Source organism: Chiloscyllium plagiosum, unplaced genomic scaffold (assembly GCF_037043375.1).
Source record: "Chiloscyllium plagiosum isolate Xiang-an unplaced genomic scaffold, Cpla_swu_hap1 HiC_scaffold_8, whole genome shotgun sequence".
Lineage (NCBI taxonomy): Eukaryota > Metazoa > Chordata > Chondrichthyes > Orectolobiformes > Hemiscylliidae > Chiloscyllium > Chiloscyllium plagiosum.
Window position 1 is genome coordinate 111912757 of NW_028270146.1, and position 18296 is coordinate 111931052.

The following is an 18296-nucleotide window of genomic DNA, read 5'->3' on the forward strand; positions in this document are numbered from 1 at the left end:
AGTTTGATTAGTATTTTGCAGACGACATTTGGAAAGGCATGTAATGATTAGGGGTAGTTAGGGGAATTGTGGATAGTGAGGAAAAGTGTTAAAGGTTGCAGCAGTGTGTAGATCAGCTGGAACACTGTGCAGAGAAATCGCAAATCGAATTTCATCGGGACAAGTGTGAAGTGATGCATCTATGAAGTCAAATGGAAGAGAGAAGTACACTCAATGACTAATTGGAAACATTGATAAACAGATGACCTTGGATGCAAATCCATAGCTCCCTCAAAATAACAACACAGTGGGATGTGGTGGTAAAGGAGGAGTATGGTAGGCTTACCTTTATTGGTCGCAGTATTGAGTACAGATGTTTCCATGTCATGTTGTGACTGAAAGAAACTTCATTCGGCCATGTTTGGAATGTTGTGTGTCGTTCTCATTGCCACACTACAGGAAGGATGTGGAGGCTTTTGAGAGGTTGCAACAGAGGGTTGGCAGAATGTTACCTGGATGAGAATGTGTTTACTGTAAGGAGGTTGGGCGCAGTTGGATTGTCTTGCGAGAATACCGGAGACTGAGGGGTGACCTGGTACAGGCATATAGCATTAGGAGGTGTGAATAGTTGGAATCCTTCTTCCAATGTAGAAATATCAAATACTCGGGCGACCGGTTTAAGGTGAGCGTGAGAAGTTTTAACTGAGATGAATGAGGCCAGTTGTCTTTACCGAGAGGGTGGAAGCTGCTCAGGAGGTGGGAGAGGTGGCAATGAGAGCAAAGTTTTGAAGTGGCATTTAGACAGAAACATTAACAGGCAGAGAATAGAGGGATATAGCCCATGTGCAGGTAGATGGGATTAGTTTAGAATAGCATCATGGACAGCACAGCCATGGTGGGCCGAAGGGCCTATTACTCTGCTGTACTGTTCTATTTTCTAACTTAACGGCATCTAACCTGTCAAAGCCCCTCCGAATCCTGGATGTTTCATTCAATTTCTCTCCCATTCTTCAAAACCCCAATAGGTTCAAGGTCCATCTGTTCATTATAACCTAGGTGTGGTCTGACTTGTACCTTGCATCGTTTTAGCAAGACCTTTCCATTTTTAGACTCCGTTCCCTTTGTAATAAATGCCAGCATTTGATTTGCCTTCTCAATTACCTGCTGATCCTGTAAACTACATTTTTCAGATTGGTAAACAAGAACTCCCTCAACCCTTTGTGCAGTCAGTCTGAAACCAAACGGTGTTAGCCTGACAGTAAGTCTGGAACGTGCTGCAATGTGTTATAAATGTTATGACAATAAATGGTAACCGGATGCTTAGAAACAATGGGAGATGCATGATTTTATAAAAAAAGGGGATATTTTTAAATCTGTTGGATTCTATATTTTGGTGTGACCATAAATGGCAGAATACATAAGGGTGGGGGAGTCTATTTGTGGTAGAGGGATATTTGAAATTTCAGAAGCATTTTGACAAGTTTCAGCAAGGGCTAAAAATTAGCTTAGGAGAGAATAGGGCCCCTGAAAGGTCAATGAGGCTGTCTGTGTGGAATCACTGCTGATGGGTGAGATACTGACCAAATATTTTGCGTTCGGATTTACTCTGGAGAAAGACATGGAAGCTCGGGAACTTGGGAAAATACATAGTGATGGCTTGAAAATAATGCACATTGGAGAACAGGAGGTGCTGAATGTCTTAAAATGCAAAAAGTTAGATAAAACCTTGGGACATGATCAGATGTATCCCAGCGCCTTGTGAGAAAGGAGGGAGGAAATTACAGGGCGCCTTCCAGAGATATTTGTATCATCGACAGCTACTATGGACCAGTGAGACTGATGCAGGGGTGGTAAGTTGTTGGAGGAGATTCTGAGAGAAACGATCATCGTGCTTTTGGAAAGGTAAGGACAGGTTAATAATCGTCAGCATGGCTTTGTGCATGGGAAATCATGCCTCAAACGTTAGTGTGGAGGTAGACAACTGACAAATCAAAGCAGAGCAGTACATGATGTCCACATGAACTTTAGCAAGACCTTTGGCACGGTTCTGCATGGCAGACTGGTTTGTATGTTTAGATCACACATAACCAGGTAGCACTCACCAACTGGATACAAAACAAGATTGACGGTAAGAGACAGAGCGTGTTCATAGAGGGTTGCTGCTCAAACTGCAGGCCTGTGACCAACGGTGTGCCATGGGGTTTGGTGCTGGGTCACTGTTGTGCATCATTTATATAAACAGTTTGGATGATAACACAGGAGTCATGGTTAGCAAGTTTGTGAGTGAAAATGAAATGGGTGATAAAGTGGACAGTGAAGAGAATTATCGAAGAGTGCAATGGGATCAACAGTACTGCTGGACCAGTGAGGTTAGGAATAGCAGGTGGAGAAATACAAGATGTTGTATTGTGGTAAAGCAGACCAGGCTGGACTTGTACAGTTAATGTTCGGGCCCTGGGTCGTGTTGTCAATCAGTTCAGTGACCCAGGGATGCAGGTACACAGTTCTATGAAAGTAGCGTCACAGGTAGACAGGCTGGTGAAGCAGAAGTTTGGGACGGTTACCCTTCATTGGGCAGAGCATTGAGAGTAGGAGTTGAGATGTCATGGTGTATCTGTACAGGACATTAGTGAGGCCACCGTATAAACATTGTTGATTATCTGGTAAAAATCAACTTGTTCACGTATGTCCTTTAGGGAGGGACATCTGACATTCTTACCTGGTCTGGCTCACATGTGACTCCAGACCCACAGCAATATGGCTGACTCTGAGCTGCCTCTGGGCAATTAACAGGAGGGCAATGTATGCTGGTCCATCCGGTGACATCCTCAGGCCATGAATGAATCAATGAAAAATACATATGTCCATCCCTACCTCTGCAAACAGCTCTAGCTGCAGCAATTCTGGTCTTGTTACATTGATCAGGCCTTTGCCCCTCTCTGTAACACTCTCACCACCTCCGGCACCTTCACCTCTCCCTGTTCCGATCATCTGATTAAATGCTGACAATGTTTCCTCTTCCTACTGTACTCCTGCTAGGAGAATCCCTAGCGATCTCTTTAACAAATGTGTCCACGTTTCTAAACATTGGCTTCTTCAGAATTGATCGTTTTTTTTCATAGAACATAGAACATAAAACAGTACAGCACAGAACAGGCCCTTCAGCCCACGTTGTTGTGCCGACCACTGATCCTCATGTATGCACCCTTAAATGTCTGTGACCATATGCATGTCCAGGAGTCTCTTAAATGTCCTCAATGATCCTGCCTCCACAACTCCACATCTCTTCATCAAATCTGTTAAGTCCTGGGCCAAGACCATCCGAAGTGGGGAAGGAGCATTGGAAAGCTCCACGAGACTTGCTGTGGGGAAAATGGGAATCCAGGAGAAAACAGCACAAGGAGCGTGCTGTCACCCCAATGCCCCACCCACCCCCTTTCCATGTCCACCTTCTGCCCCAAGTGTAACAGAGTCTGTGGAAGGCCACATTGGTCTGTACAGTCAACTCCAGACTCCTCCCCCACCCCCAGCTGAGAGTGGGAGAGAGTCAGCCTCATTTGTGATCTACCGCCAAAGAGATGATAAGATACCAAGGTTGAATCCCCTCACAATTCTCCCAGTGCCTTTGTTACAAATTCAAACAATTCCCTGCTAATGCAGTGTCTAATAATGTGCTATCACTCAGTATCTCTCCATGTGGCATCCCTCGCTGTGTCGGTCTATTTGCTGCCTTTGTCAGCATTTCTCCCTCTTACAGATGGTCTGAGATCCTGAGTCAACAGAATTCTCCACTCCAGAGAGATGCAGCAGCACAGGCAAGGGATGGAGACTGGGATTTCCGCGATCTCTGCTGGACTCAGTGCCACTCTGCATGTGTTATCCTCACTACATCAGTCTAATTTCCCATTCTGTCTATTTCTGTCCCATGCAAGTAATCAGGATGTTCCTAACTCCTGTCTCATCCATCGCCTCATTGAAACTGGTTGGTCAGCCAGAGAGAGATGGAGAGGGAGATCTGGAGCCTTCAGTAAATCCTGCAGCCGGTAAGATCACTCGCAGTAAACAGTACAGGGTGGAGGTAGTAGACTTCTATATTCAGACCCAGAAGACAGGACATGGATACAGAGCTGGGCAAGGAACAGCAACATTCTAGGTTTCATTCCCACCATCTTGTGAGGGTCCTGCTTTCACCTCTGCTGTACTGGTCCTCAATGCGACAGCACAGGGGATCGCAGGCATCAATCCTGGCCCATGCTGTGTTAGTCATCTCTGTAATATTCTCCAGTCCCAATAATCCTTCCTCTGTTTGGAATCTCCACACCATTCTCTCTATCTCTGTCTCTGTCAGGTTCTCCAATCCCTAACACCCTAATTCCTAAATTTCTGCAGTAGATACTAAATTCCTTAATGCCTGTAAACCCTGACAGTCCTGTCTATCCCTGTAGCTCCTCCCACCAATACCACCCTCCATGTCACTGTATTTGCCTTTAACCTCTCCATCGGTCCCTACCTAGGTAATCTTCTCCAGTTCCTACAACACCTCATTAGCTGTGAAAAAATTGTAATCTGCTTATCCTTCTCCAATTCTTTGATCTTTATCTTGTTAAATTTCACCCTCATTCCCAACACTATATCCCTCCTGACCACAGGAACCTCTTTCAGTTTGTGCAACGCCCCCATTTGTGTAACTGTCTCCAACCCAGTAACCTGGCATTCTCCATTGCCTTCCTATCTATGTAGCCTCCAGAGCCTAGAAACCGCCTTATATCTGTAAACATCTTCAGTCACGACAACCTTCCATATCTCTGTTAGTATACACAATACTCTCCTAGATGAAACAGCTCCCTGTCTGTGCCTCTCAGCCTGCCTACCTCTTCCTTTCTCCATCCCTATCCCTATCTCCAGAATCTAATCTAGCTCCCTCTATCTCTGTAAATTCCTCCAATCCCCAAACCCCTTTGTCCCACTGATATTCTTGACCAGATGTAACTCTGTTTAACTCTAACATCCTTGAGGCCCTGTACGCCAGGCTTATGAAGAAGGGCTTATGCCCGAAACGTCGATTCTCCTGTTCCCTGGATGCTGCCTGATCTGCTGCGCTTTTCCAGCAACACATTTTCATCCCTGTAAGCCACCCTATCTCTGTAACCTGTACCCATCTGTTCAACCTCCCCACTACTGAGGAATGACTCCCTGTATTCGCCATAAGGCAGATGGAATGACAGTGAACAGATATGATGGAACTATCTGTTAGCTGCAGAATGGCCATCGCTAGGAGGTGAATGCTGAAGGTTTGTTGGGATAGAGCCATAGAGTCAGAGAGATGTACAGCATGGAAACCGACCTTTCGATCCAACCTATCCATGCTGAGCAGATATCCCAACCCAATCTAGTCCCAATCGGCAGACTTGGTAAAAAGCCAACAAGTTGTGAAGGAAGCATGCAGTTAATGCATTAATGAGACAGTCATGTGGATCTGAATATGAAAAGTGGAGCTGAGAATAAGCAAGCAGCAGCAACCGTTAGCAGGAATTCTTTTGTAGGCACCAACCAGTGATGGGAATGTCAATATGGTTACAGTAAGGACACTGAATGTACTTATGGCAAGGGCAGTACAGTAACTGTGTGTGACAGTGGTCTCCATGCCGAATGATACAGCAATGAGTATCAGTGCTGTAATGGATAGAATCCTGGATTGTATGTGAGATGGTTTTCTATAACATCATATCATATTTGTAGATCAAATGCTGTGTACTAATAAATATCCAATAATCCCATTATAAAGGAGTTTTGAGAGCAGAGATCCATAATATTATGCAGGACATATTGGGTTTGTGCTCAGACTATGACATGTAGGAGGGGAATGAGGCCATTTGGCCCATTGGGTATGCTCTGTCCTTCAATCAGACCATGGCTGATCTGATACTGCTCAACTCTACTTTCCTGCCTTTTCCACAAAACCCTTGTTTCCCTGATTCATTAAAATCTGCAGTAGTTTACAGAACAGTTGGAGAGATGGACAGAAATAGCAAATTGAGTTTAATCTGGACAAGTGTGAGCTGATGTCAAATTCAAGAAGAAAGTTAGCATACTGAGGGATATTGATATACAGAAGGATCTTGGTGCAAGTCAGTAACTCCCAGAAAATGGCAACAGAAGTGTTTCAGATGAGAAGGAAAGCAAATGGAGCACTGGCCTTCATCGGTCACAACGTTGGGTAAAGTGGTTTGCATCTGATGCTGTAATTGTATCAAATGTATGTTTGGTCACATTTGGAGTACTGTGCCCAGTTCTCATCTCCACAAAACAGGAAGGATGTGGAGTCTTTGCACAGGGTACAAAAGTGGTTTATCAGCACGTTACCTGTTATGTTTTTAAGGGTGTCTTAGGTGTTAAGAGGAAATTAAACAAAGTTGGATTGCTTTGTGAGAGTATCAGAGGCTGACAGGCGACCAGGTATAGGGATATAACATTAGGACAGGGATAGATAATGTGGATAGTCAGAATCTCTTTTCCAATGTGTAAGTTTCAAATACTAGAGCGCAGAGATTTAAGGTGAGAAAGAGAAAGTTTAAATGAGATTTGTGAGGCAAGTTTTTTTTTTAACAGAGAGTGGAAGTTGCCAAGCAAGGTCATAGAAACAGAAATGTGAGTAAAGTTTTGAAGTGGCATTTAGACATGAACGGGCAGAGAATAGAGGGTTATGGACCCATGTGCAGGCAGATGGTATAAGTTAGAATAGCATCATGGACAGCATAGACGTGGTGGGCAGAAGAGCCTGTTGCTGTGCTCTACTGTTCTATTTTCTAACTTCCCAGCATCTGCCCGATCAGAGCCCCTCAGAATCTTGGATGGTTCATTCCATTTCTCTCTCATTATCTAAACTTCAATGGGTTCAACCTCAACCTACTCCACCTCTTCTCATTAGAAACTCCCTCCATTCCCAGGATCAGCCGAGTGACCCTTCTCTGGACTGCCTCCAATGCGACAACATCTTTCCTTCGGGCACTCACACTATTCATAATATTCGAGGTGTTGTCTGACTTGTACCTTGCATAGTCTTAGCTTGACGTGCCTATGTTTAGACTCCATTCCCTCTGTAATAAATGCCAGCATTTCATTTGCCTTCTCTATTACCTGCTGAACCTGTGGTCTACCTTTTTCAGATTGATAAACAAGAACTCCCTCAGCCCTTTCTGCTGTCAGTCAGAAACCAAATAGTGTTAGCCTGATAGTCAGCATATTGACATTGTTAGAAAGGGTATGTCAATATGCAATAACTGGCCATTTGGAAACACATTTGATAAAAGAGAATTTGTTTTTGAGCCTGTTGGATTTAATTTTTTGGTGTGAATATAAATGGCAGGTTTGAAAGGGTGTAGAAGGGGTGGAGTGGTATCGGGGTATGGTGTATTTGAATTAGCAGAAGCATTTATGCAAGTTTCAGTAAGGGCTAAAGAGTAACTTGGGAGAGAATAGGGCCCCTTAAAGATCAGTAAGGTCGCCTATGTGTGGAACCCGAGGAGATGGGTGAGATATTAGACAAAATAGTCCTGTCAGTATTTACTGTGGAGAAAGACATGGGTGCTCGGGAACTTGGGGAAATAAATAGTGATGTCTTGGAAAGAATCCTCAACAGAGAAGAGAAAGTGCTGGAATCTTAAAACAAATAAAGGTAGCTCAATCCTCAGTAGCTCATTAGGTTTATCCTAGAATATTGTGGGAAGCTAGGGAAGAGGTTGCAGTGTCCCTTACAGAGATATTTATATTATCAACAGACGCAGTGAGGTGTCGGAAGACTGGAGGGAACATTATGCTGTTCCATCACATAAGGTCTGCAGGGAAAAGCCAGGAAATTACAGCCCAGTGAGCCGAGTGGTGGGGAAGTTGTTGGAGGAGATTCTGAGAGAAAGGAGCTATGTGTATTTGGAAAGGCAAGGGCTGATTAGAGATAGTCAGCATGGCTTTGTGAGTGGAAAGCCGTGTTTCACAAACTGAATTGACTCTTCAAGCAAGTGGCCAAGAGATTGATGAAGGCAGAGCAGTCAACATTGTCCACATGGACAGCGAAGCATTTAACAAGGTTGAAAGGGATGTAGAACATCGAGTCGAGAGGAGGAAGGAAGCTTTTTTTAGGTTGAGGAAACAAGGATCAGATAGGTTTCCAGAGGAAATAGCACGATGGCCCAGTGGTTAACACTGCTACCTCATAGCACCACGCACTCTATTTCGATTCCAGCCTCAGGTGACTGTCTGTGTGGAGTTTGCACGTTCTCCCCGTGTCAGCATGGGTTTCCTCCGGGTGCTCCGGTTTCCTCCCACAGTGCAAAGATGTGCAGGTCAGGTGACTCAGCCATGCTAAATTACCCATAGTGTTCACGGATGTGTAGGTTTGGTGCATAAGTCGGGGCAAATAGAGAGAATTAGGTTGGGGGAATGGTTGTGGTTGGGGTACAGTTTGGAGGGTTGATATGGAGTTGTTGGGCCAAATGGCCTGTTTCCACACTGTAGGGATTCTCTGAAGGTACCAGGAACGAACTGAAGAATGGACTTAGGACAGAGAGAAGGGGGTATGAAAAAGCTTTGTTGGAAAGGATTAAGGAAAACCGTAAGGCATTCTCCAGTTATGTGAGGAACAAGAGGATGGACAGAGTGGGGGTAGGGCCGATCAGGGATAGTGGAGGGAACTTGTGCCTGGAGTCACAGAAGGTAGGGGATTTCCTTTATGCATACTGTGCTTCAGTATTCACTACTGATAGGGACCTTCTCATTTGTGAGGATAGCGTGAAACAGGCTGATATATGTGAACAGGTGGATGTTAAGAATGAGAATCTGCTGAGTATTGTGTAAAACATAAGGATAGATAAATCTATTGGACCAGACTTGATGTGCCCAAAGTTACTACGCGAAGTGAGGGGAGAGATTGCTGTGCACTTGGCAATGACCTTTGCGCCCTCACTGTCCACTGGAGTTGTACCAGATGGTTGGAGGGCGGCAAATGTTATTCCCTTGTTCAGGAAAGGGAATACCGATAACGCTGGGAATTTCAGACCTGTCAGTCTTATGTCTGTGGTGTGCAGATTATTGGAGAGGGCTCCGAGACAGACTTTATAATTCCTTGGAAAACCATAGTTTGATTAGAGATAGTCAGCATGGCTGTGTAAGGGGCAGGTCATGCCTTACAAATCTTATTGAGTCATTTGACGATGTGACAAAACACCTTTATGGTTCATTCAGAAAGTACGGAGATATGGGATACAGGGAAACCTGTCTGTCTGGATACAGAATTCTTGGTCCAAAGAAGATCGAGGGTGATGATGAATGGAAAGCATTCATTCTGGAGCTCGGTGACCAGTGGTTTTCTGCAGGGAGAGGTTACAGGACGTCTGCTCTTTGTGGTTTTATAAATGATTTGGATGTGAGTGGAAGAGTGGGTTAGTAAGTTTGGCAATACCACGAAGGTTGGTGGAGTGGCTGGTGTAGGTTGCAACGGGGAAATGACAGGATGCAGAGCTGGGCTGAGAAGTGGCAGATCGAGTTGAATTTGCAAAAGTGTGAAGTCATTCATTTTGGAAGACTGAATTTGAATGCAGAATGCAGGGTTAAAGGTAGGATCCTTGGCAGTGTGGAGGAAAAGAGGGATCTTGGGTTCCAAGTCCAGAGATCCCTCACAGTTGCCACACAAGCTGATAGGCTTGTTAAGAAAGAATATATTGTGCTGGATTTCATTAGCTGGGGGATTGAGTTTTAAAGCCGTGAAGTTATGCTGCAGCTCTGTAGAACCCTTGGAATATTGTGTTCAGTTCTGTTCCCCTCATTACAGGATGGATGTGAAAGCTATAGAGAGGGTAAAGAGGAGATTTACCAGGATGCTGCCTGGACTGTAGAGCATGTCTTATGAAGAAAGTTTGAGGGAGCTAAGGCTTTTCTCATTGGAGTGAAGAAGGGTGCGGGGTGACCTGGTAGAGGTGAACACGATGATGAGAGGCAAAGAGAGAGTGAATAGTGAGAGACATTTTTTACTCTGACATAAATAGCTACTCCAAGGGAGTATAATTTTCAGGTGATTTGCGGAAGATTAAGGGGAGATTTCAGAGGTAGGTTCGTTACATATAAAGTGGTGGGTGAGTGGAATGCACTGCCAGTGGTGGCAGTAAAATTAGATGCATTCAGGTCATTTAATATACTTCTGGATAGGCACATGGATGGTAGTAAAATGAAAGGTAGGTAGGTTAGTTTGATCGTACAGTCAGATAAACGGTTGGCATGGCATCATGGCCGAAGGGTCTTGTGCTGTACTGTTCTGTGTTCTGTGTCTGGTAAACTGGGTAATAAGCTCAGATCACTGTAAAAGGATATGGCATTCAGGAGGACCGAGGGGACTGGATGCAAAATTGGGCTTAATGGTAGGAGACAGAGGGTGGTGAGAGACATTTTGTTTTTCTGACTGGAGGCATATGACCAGCGGTGTAGTGGGCCCACTGTTGTTTGTCATTTGGATAAATGGTTTGGATGGGAATATTGGTTTTGTGGTAAGTAAGTTTTTTGGGTGGCACTGAAATTGGTGGTAAAGTGGACAGTGAAGAATGTTATCTGTGGTTCAAAGGATGAACAGTACTGCTGGGATAGTGGGCTGAAGAATAAGAAATGGAGTTTAATTAGATAAAGGTGAAGTGTTCCATTTTGGTGAAACAAACCAGGGTGGGACCTGTACAGTTAATGTTCGGACCCTGGGTAGTGTTGTTAGTCAGAGACCCGGGGATGCAGGTACACAGTTCTTTGAAAGTGTTATCCCAGGTAGACAGGCTGGTGAAGTAGGTGTTTGGGATGGTCACCTTCATTGGTCAGAGCATTGAAAGTAGGAGAAGGATGTCATGTTGAATCTGTACAAGACATTGGCAAGGCCACCATGAAACCATTGTTGATCAGCAGGATGAACTCATCTAGTTCACTTACCTCCTTTAGGGAAGGACATCTGACACTCTAACCTGGTCTGGCCTACACGTGACTCCAGACCCACAACAATTCGTCTGACTCTGACCTACCCTCTGGGTAATTAGCAGTGGGGGCAAATATTGATGGTCCAATCAGTAGCATCCTCATCCCATGAATGAATAAATAAAAATACATATATCCCTCCCTACCTCTGCAAACCCCTCCAGCTGCAGCAATCCATACTGGCTTTGTAACACCGTTCAGACCCTGACCACTCTCTGTCACACTCTCACTACCTCCAGCACCTTCAATTCTCCCTGTTCCTATCGTTTCAATATGCCCTGACAATGTTTCCCCTTCCCAATGCCCTCCCCATGCTAGCAGACCCGTTGCAATCCCTTTTACACTTACGACGAAAACACTTTCTCACTTCAGAATTTTAAGTACTTTGTGGTGATCTTCTCAGCCCCATAATCTAGTATGATCCCTTTTGTCCTGAGTGAGGGAAAAGTGGGGATTTCTTGTTGAAGTTATGTCTATTTCAATGGAATGTCCTTTATTTGAATGATTTACACTGTTCCTTCAAATATTTTCCACTGTCCATTTACAGTCACATATTTCAGTCTGTTTAGCCTGTTTACCTTGGTCAGTTCTCCTTTCAAACTCATGTCATTGGCTGTTTTTGTTTCTAGTTGTAGCTTGCCCTTTCTGTGATTCACTTTAAAACTTTATATTTCTTTTCAACTGCACTTTATCACAATTTCCCAGAGGATCTCTCCAGGTGACATTACTCATTCACTAAGTTTCATCACACAACGGTCGCTCTGAGATAGTTACATCTCTAGCCAGTTGCACAATGTGTTATTCAAAGAAACACTAAAAAAAACCTCTGAACTCCTCTTCCAATATCACTCTTGTCAGTGTGAATGTCCCAGATTTTGGGAATATTGAAGTTTCCCAAAATTATCACAATGCTTTTATTAAAAATTCTAATTGATTATTGTTTATTGCAGTGATGAGCAACGAAATGCTGTTCGGTGGCTAAAACTGTTCTGCTGTTTGTGTCCTTGGCAAGTAGTCGCCAGTATTTACATTCAGACTGACTCTACTTCATGATCTGATGCCAAATGCTTTCTCTGTAATGCCTTTGTTATCCATTATTGTTAGCGTTACCCATTTTGCCTGAATTTCCACAAGGTTGTGAAACATTGAATATTCATGTTCCACCTTTTGTTCACCTTGGAACCATGTCTCACTGCTGTCTCAATCTCTTTTTTTCTCTGTGTCACAAATCCATCTACCCTATTGCAGAGACTTTGTCCATTCCAAACAACACGTAACGTACTCTTTCCCACAATTTCCTGTCACAAACCAATTCACTGATGTACAGTTTTAACTAAACTTTTTCCCATCCTGTTCCTTTCTGCTTGTCTTCAGGCACATTCCCATGCTGTTCCGATGCTTCCCGTTTCTATTTGGATTTGGAAAGCTCCTTTCACCTGAATCCTGTCTCTGCATCCTCTCGGTCAGTTTACAGCCCCGTCCATAAACCTACTGACATGATTGGCCAGGACACTGGTCCCATCATGGTTCCAGTGGGGCCCAGTGAACGGGATTGTTTTTATTAACTCGTGGGATGTTGGTCTCTCTGTCTGACCAGCTTTTCTTGCCCACCCCTAGCTGCCCTTTAACTGAGTAACTTGCTCGGCCATTTCAGAGGGTCATTGAGAGACAAACACTTTGCTGTGGGGATGTTGTGCAGACCATGTGAGGATAGGTAGGTGTCCTTCTCGAAATGACAAGTGTTTGTATTTTCTGTACATCAGCAATTGTCTCATATTTATTTATGGATTATTAATTATTATCTTTAAAAGTATTGTTTTCAAATTCTCCCATCTCTGATGGTGGGATTCAAACTTGTCTCCCCTGAACATTAGCTGAGGTTTTGGATACATGCTCGAGCAATAATACCACTAGGCCATCACTTCGCCTGCTCACAGCTTGGTCATTCCTGACCAGTTATACCATCATGAAGCAGAACCCCTTCTTCCCACACAATTGATTGATTCTGAAGCCTTCTGACATGATTGTTTGAGCCTGATACCTTCCAGCACTCTGGTGATATCACTCAGTATCTCTCTCCATGTGGTATCCCTCACTGTGTGGGTCTAATTGCTGCCTCTGTCAATGCCCCTCGCTCTTAAAGTTACTCCAATTCCTGAGTCAACAGAATTCTCCACCCCAGAGAGACGCAGCAGCACAGGCCAGGGACGCAGTCTGGGATTTTCCAGATCTCTGTTTTACTCAGGACCATTCTCTATGTGTAACTCTCACTACATCAGTATAAATTCCCATTCTGTCTATTTGTCTGTCTCCTGTAGGTGCTCAGGAAGGTCCTGACTCAATAGATTTCACAGCTGCGGGGTGTCTCGTCCATCACCACATTGAAGATGGTTGGTCCGACAGAGAGACAAAGGGAAGGGAGATCTGGATCCTTCAATAAATCCTGCAGTGAGGTAAGATCACGCACAGTGCACAGAGCAGAGAGCAATGAGAGGGCTCCATATATTGGCTAACAAGACATGACATAGATACAGTGCTGGAGGGGGAGCAGAGTACAGACACACCTCAGGCTCAATCACCACCCCTGCTGTAAGTTTTGTTGTACTGAGACAGTATCTGGAGTGTCACAGTTGTCAATCCAGGCCTGTGCTGTCTTAGTGAGCATCAGTATAACAGAGGGGAAAGTAGGCTTCCCAAGAGAGGGTGGGAATGCTGCCTGGGATTTCTCTTCTGTATTTCCCTCTCCAACATTGTATCTATGGCATGTCGCATGGACTGGTGTCTTCAATAATTTTTAACTCCTATAACAGTTCCTGACCCTGTAACCTCCTCCCTTCTCTGTCGTCCCTCCACATATTTTAAATGTACTGCATTCCAGCCTACCATCCCTATCTCTGTAACTTGCTTCAGTGTCTACAACATGTCTTATCTCGGTCGTCTCCTCCTCCAATGACAGAGTCATGCAGCACGGAAACAGAACCTTTGCTTTGATCCAACTAGTCGATGCTGAACACGGTTCCTGAACGAGTCGTGTTTCCCTGCAATTGACCCGTATCCCTTCAAACCTTCTCCTCTCCATGTATCCACCCAAATGTCTTTTTCATGTTGTCATTGTGCTTCTCTCCATCTCTTCCCCTGGCAGCCCATTCAATTTGTGCACCATGCTCTCTGTGAACAATGTTCTCCTCTGATCACTCTTAAGTCTTCCCTCTCCCACCTCACATTTCTGCCCTCTAGTTATGGACTCCCCTACCCTGGTGTAGAGATCTTCACTATTCACCTTACCTGTACCCCTCATGGTTTTGAAAATGTGTTGCTGGTGAAGCACAGCAGGTCAGTCAGCATCCAAGGAACAGGAGAATCGACGTTTCAGGCATAAGCCCTTCATAAGGAATTTTGAAGAGCTTCTGTGCAGAGGAGATGACCTGGGGTGTGCAGTGAGAGAGGGACTCACTGAAATCCTTGTAGAGGGAGGAAGAGAGCTTCTTCAAGGAAGGCATCCTTGTAAGAGGATTCGCAGTAAGTTGAAATCTTCGAGGAGAAGGTGAGGTCTGCAGATGCTGGAGAATCAGAGCTGAAAATGTGTTGCTGGTGAAGTACAGCAGGTCAGTCAGCATCCAAGGAACAGGAGAATCGATGTTTCGGGCATAAGCCTGGGATACAGTTGTTCAGGACCTAGGGTTTTTTCTATGTTTGTGTTCTAAGACATCCAGCACCATCTCTCCTGTAATGGGGACTGTTTACAAGACATCACTGTTTCTTTTCCTTTGTTTTCTAGTCTTTGTCCACAGTATGTTCTGACATGAAATATTCATTTAGGGTCTCGCACATCTCCTGTGGTTCCACACCGGAGGGGCCTTATTGTCTCTCTCTTTGCTTTTTTGTACTTGTATGCTGTAGAATTTCCTTGCATTCTCCTTATCCTTATCTGCCAAAGCTATCTCATTCCCACTGTTGTGCTTTCCAGCTTATCCATCCTATCCTTGTAAGTCAAACCCTCCAGTACCAGTAACATCTTCGTCAGTCTTTGCTCTGTGTACAGTTTCAGAAAATGCTTCCTAAATCGGGAAGATCAGGATTCTACACAGTACTCCAACTGGGGACCCAGCAATGTCTTGTACAGCCGTAGCATTATGTACCAACTCAATGCTCTGACCCATGAGGGCAAGTGTACCTAATCTGCTTTCACCATCCTGTCCACCTGTGACACCACTGACAAGGAACAATGTCACTGCACCCCTTGGTCTCTCTGTCTGTACGACAGTATTGAACAGAGCCCTACCATTAACAGTGTTAGTCGTCCCTGTTTTGTCTCAACAAAATCCATTAATTAAAATCCATCTTTCATTCCTTGAACCACTTGTCCAGTTGATCAAGAGCCTCTTCGATAACTGTCTTCACTCCCCACTGTAACACTTATTTTGCTTACTAACAATGATTCCTATATTCTCGTTTATGTAAATAATGCACATGTGGCTTTGTAGCATTGTTCAGGCCTTTGCCCCTCTCTGTAACACTCTCACCACCTTCAGCACTGTCAATTCTCCCTGTTCCGATAATCGCATTAAACCTTGACAATGTTTCCTCTTCCTAGTCCACTCCTCCTGCTAATAGACCCCTAGTGATCCCTTTAACAAATACCTCCATATTTCTAAAGCATTGCTAAGAAGACAAAAGAAAGCTTAACATCGCTTAATGAAGTCTGGTAAATCCTGGGAATAAGTGGGCCAAGACCGTCCAAACTGGGGGAGGAGCATTGGGAAGATGTCGAGCTCCTTGAGACTTGCTGTGGGGGAGAAAGGGGAATCCAGGAGAAAACCGCACAAGGAGCACACTGTCACACCATCGCCCCACCCACGGCCACCTCCTGGCCCAAGCGTAATAGAGTCTGTGGAAGGGCACATCGGTCTGTACAGCCACCTATAGACTCCCCCCTGAGAATGGGAGAGAGTCAGCCTCGTATGTGACCCACCGTCAATGAGATGGTGAGATAGGAAGATTGAATCCCCTCACAAATATCCCAGTGTCTTTGCTACAAATTCCAATAATTCCCTGTTAATGCAGTGTCTAACAATGTGATGCTGTAAAGGGGCCTTTACACTGCCCTTCCACTTCTGTATTCTGACCATTATTACACAGAATTTGGATTCATACTCCCTCATAATCTGAGGCCACATATTTTCTTGGTAATCCCAATGTTATCCCGAACAATGAGAGTTCCCCATCCACTTCCCATTCTGCCTGGCTTTCCACAATGTTGTGTAGCCGTGAATATTCATGCCCCACCTTTTTGTTCACCCTGCGACCACATCTCCCCGATGGCGATTACATAGAAATCACAGTTACACGTGCATGTCCCTTATTGCAAATGCTTCATGCATTCAAATTAAGAACCAGTAATTTACTTTTTTACCACAATTTCCTGTCACAAACCTATCTGCTGATGTACAATTTTAGTTCAACTCAGTTTCTTCCTCTTTCTTTCTGTTTATCCTCAGCCACATATTTCAATATTCCAAACTTTCTCTATGGAATTGGGAATTTCCTTTCAGTTGAGCCCTGTCCCTCCTCATCTGTGTCAGTTTAAAGCACTCTGCATAGTACTGGTCATATGATTGACCAGCGCATTGGCCCCAGCACCGTACCATCACATTACAATAGCTGACTCTTTCCTGATTACTGGTAGCAGTGCCCATTACATCAGATCCACTTCTTCTGACACCATGGTTTCATCCTGAAATCTTCCAGCACTCTGGTGCTATCACTCAGTGTCTCTGCATGTGGTATCCCTCACTCTGTGGGTCTAATTGCTGCCTCTGTCAGCGTCTCTCGCTCTCCTGATCCTGAACCAACAGAATCCTGCAATACGGAGAGATGCAACAGCACAGGCCAGGGACGGTGACTCGGATTTTCATGATCCCTGCTGGACACAATGCTACGATACATGAGTTACCCTCGCTGCATCAGTCTAATTTCCCATTTTGTCGATTTCTATCTCATACAGGTAATCAGGATGTTCCTGACTACTGTCTCGTCCATCACCTCATTGAAGATGCTTGGTTAGCCAGAGAGAGATGGTGAGGGAGATCTGAAGCCTTCAGTAGATCCTGCAGCCGGTAAAATCACTCACAGTAAACAGCACAGAGGGGATTAGTGGCCTTCTATATTCAGACCCAGAAGAGAGGAAACAGATACACTACTGGGTAAGGAACAGCAACATTCTCGGCTTCATTCCCACCATCTTGTGAGGGTCCTGCTTTCCCCTCTGCTGTACTGGTCCCCACCGAGACAGCACAGTGGGTCCCAGGCATCACACCTGACCCATGCTGTGTTGGTGATCTCTGTAATATCCTCCAGTCCCGATAATCCTTCCTCTGTTTGGAATCTCCTCCAGTACACACCATGCTCTCTGTCACTGTCAGGTTCTCCAATTCCTTAACACCCTAATCCCTAAACTTCTCCAGTAGATACTAAATTCCTTCATCCCTGCAAACCCTGACAGTCCCGTCTATCCCTGTAAGCTCTTCCTACCAATACCACCCTCCATGTCAATGTATTTGTCTTTAACCTCTATATCCGTCCTCATCTGGGTAAACTTCTCCAGCTCCTGCAACCCTTCCTTATCTGTGAAAAATTTGTAACCTCCTTATCGTTCTCCAATTCTTCGATCTTAATCTATTTAAACTTCACCCTCCTCTCCTCCCCCCCCCCCCCCCACCCCGTCCCACCCTCCGGCCATCCTGCCCGACCGCAGGAACCATGTTCAGTTTACCCAGCTGAGGAGCAACCCTCCTCAGCTGTGTAAAAATCTCCAATCCAGCAACCTGGCATTCTCCATTGCCTTCCTATTTCTGTAGCCTCCAGAACCTAGAACCCACCTTATATGTGTAAATCTCTTCGGTCACTACAACCTTCCATTTCTCTCTCAGCATGTACAATACTCTTCTCCCGGAAACACTCCCTGTCTACGCCTCTCAGTCTGCCTGCCTCTCCCTACTTCCATCCCTATCCCTATCTCCAGAATCTAATCCAGACTCCATTCCCTTTTTAATAAATGGCAGCATTTGATTTGCCTGCTGTGTTGCTTGCTGACCCTGTAAGTTACCTTTTTCAGATTGAATCGCAAGAACCCCCACAACTCTTTCTGCTCCCACTCTGAAACCAAATAGTGTTAGCCTGACAATAATTTGGGAGCATACTGAAATATGTTATAAAGTATTTATCAATAAAGTATAACCCTTAGAAACACATTTTATAAAAAAATATGTTTTTGAAACTGTTGGATTTTATTTGTTGGTGTGAATATAAATGGTGTAGGA

General features: G+C 44.6%; 1 long non-coding RNA gene across 1 annotated transcript in view; it reads left to right on the forward strand.

Annotated features, from left to right (window-relative positions):
* Positions 1–16990: 16990 nt before the first annotated feature.
* LOC148149508 (uncharacterized) overlaps positions 16991–18296 on the forward strand; it is a 30353-nt gene continuing 29047 nt past the window's right edge. The window contains exon 1 of the long non-coding RNA XR_015757785.1: positions 16991–17180. This is a non-coding gene — a long non-coding RNA (uncharacterized LOC148149508). The remainder of the gene's footprint in view (positions 17181–18296) is intronic.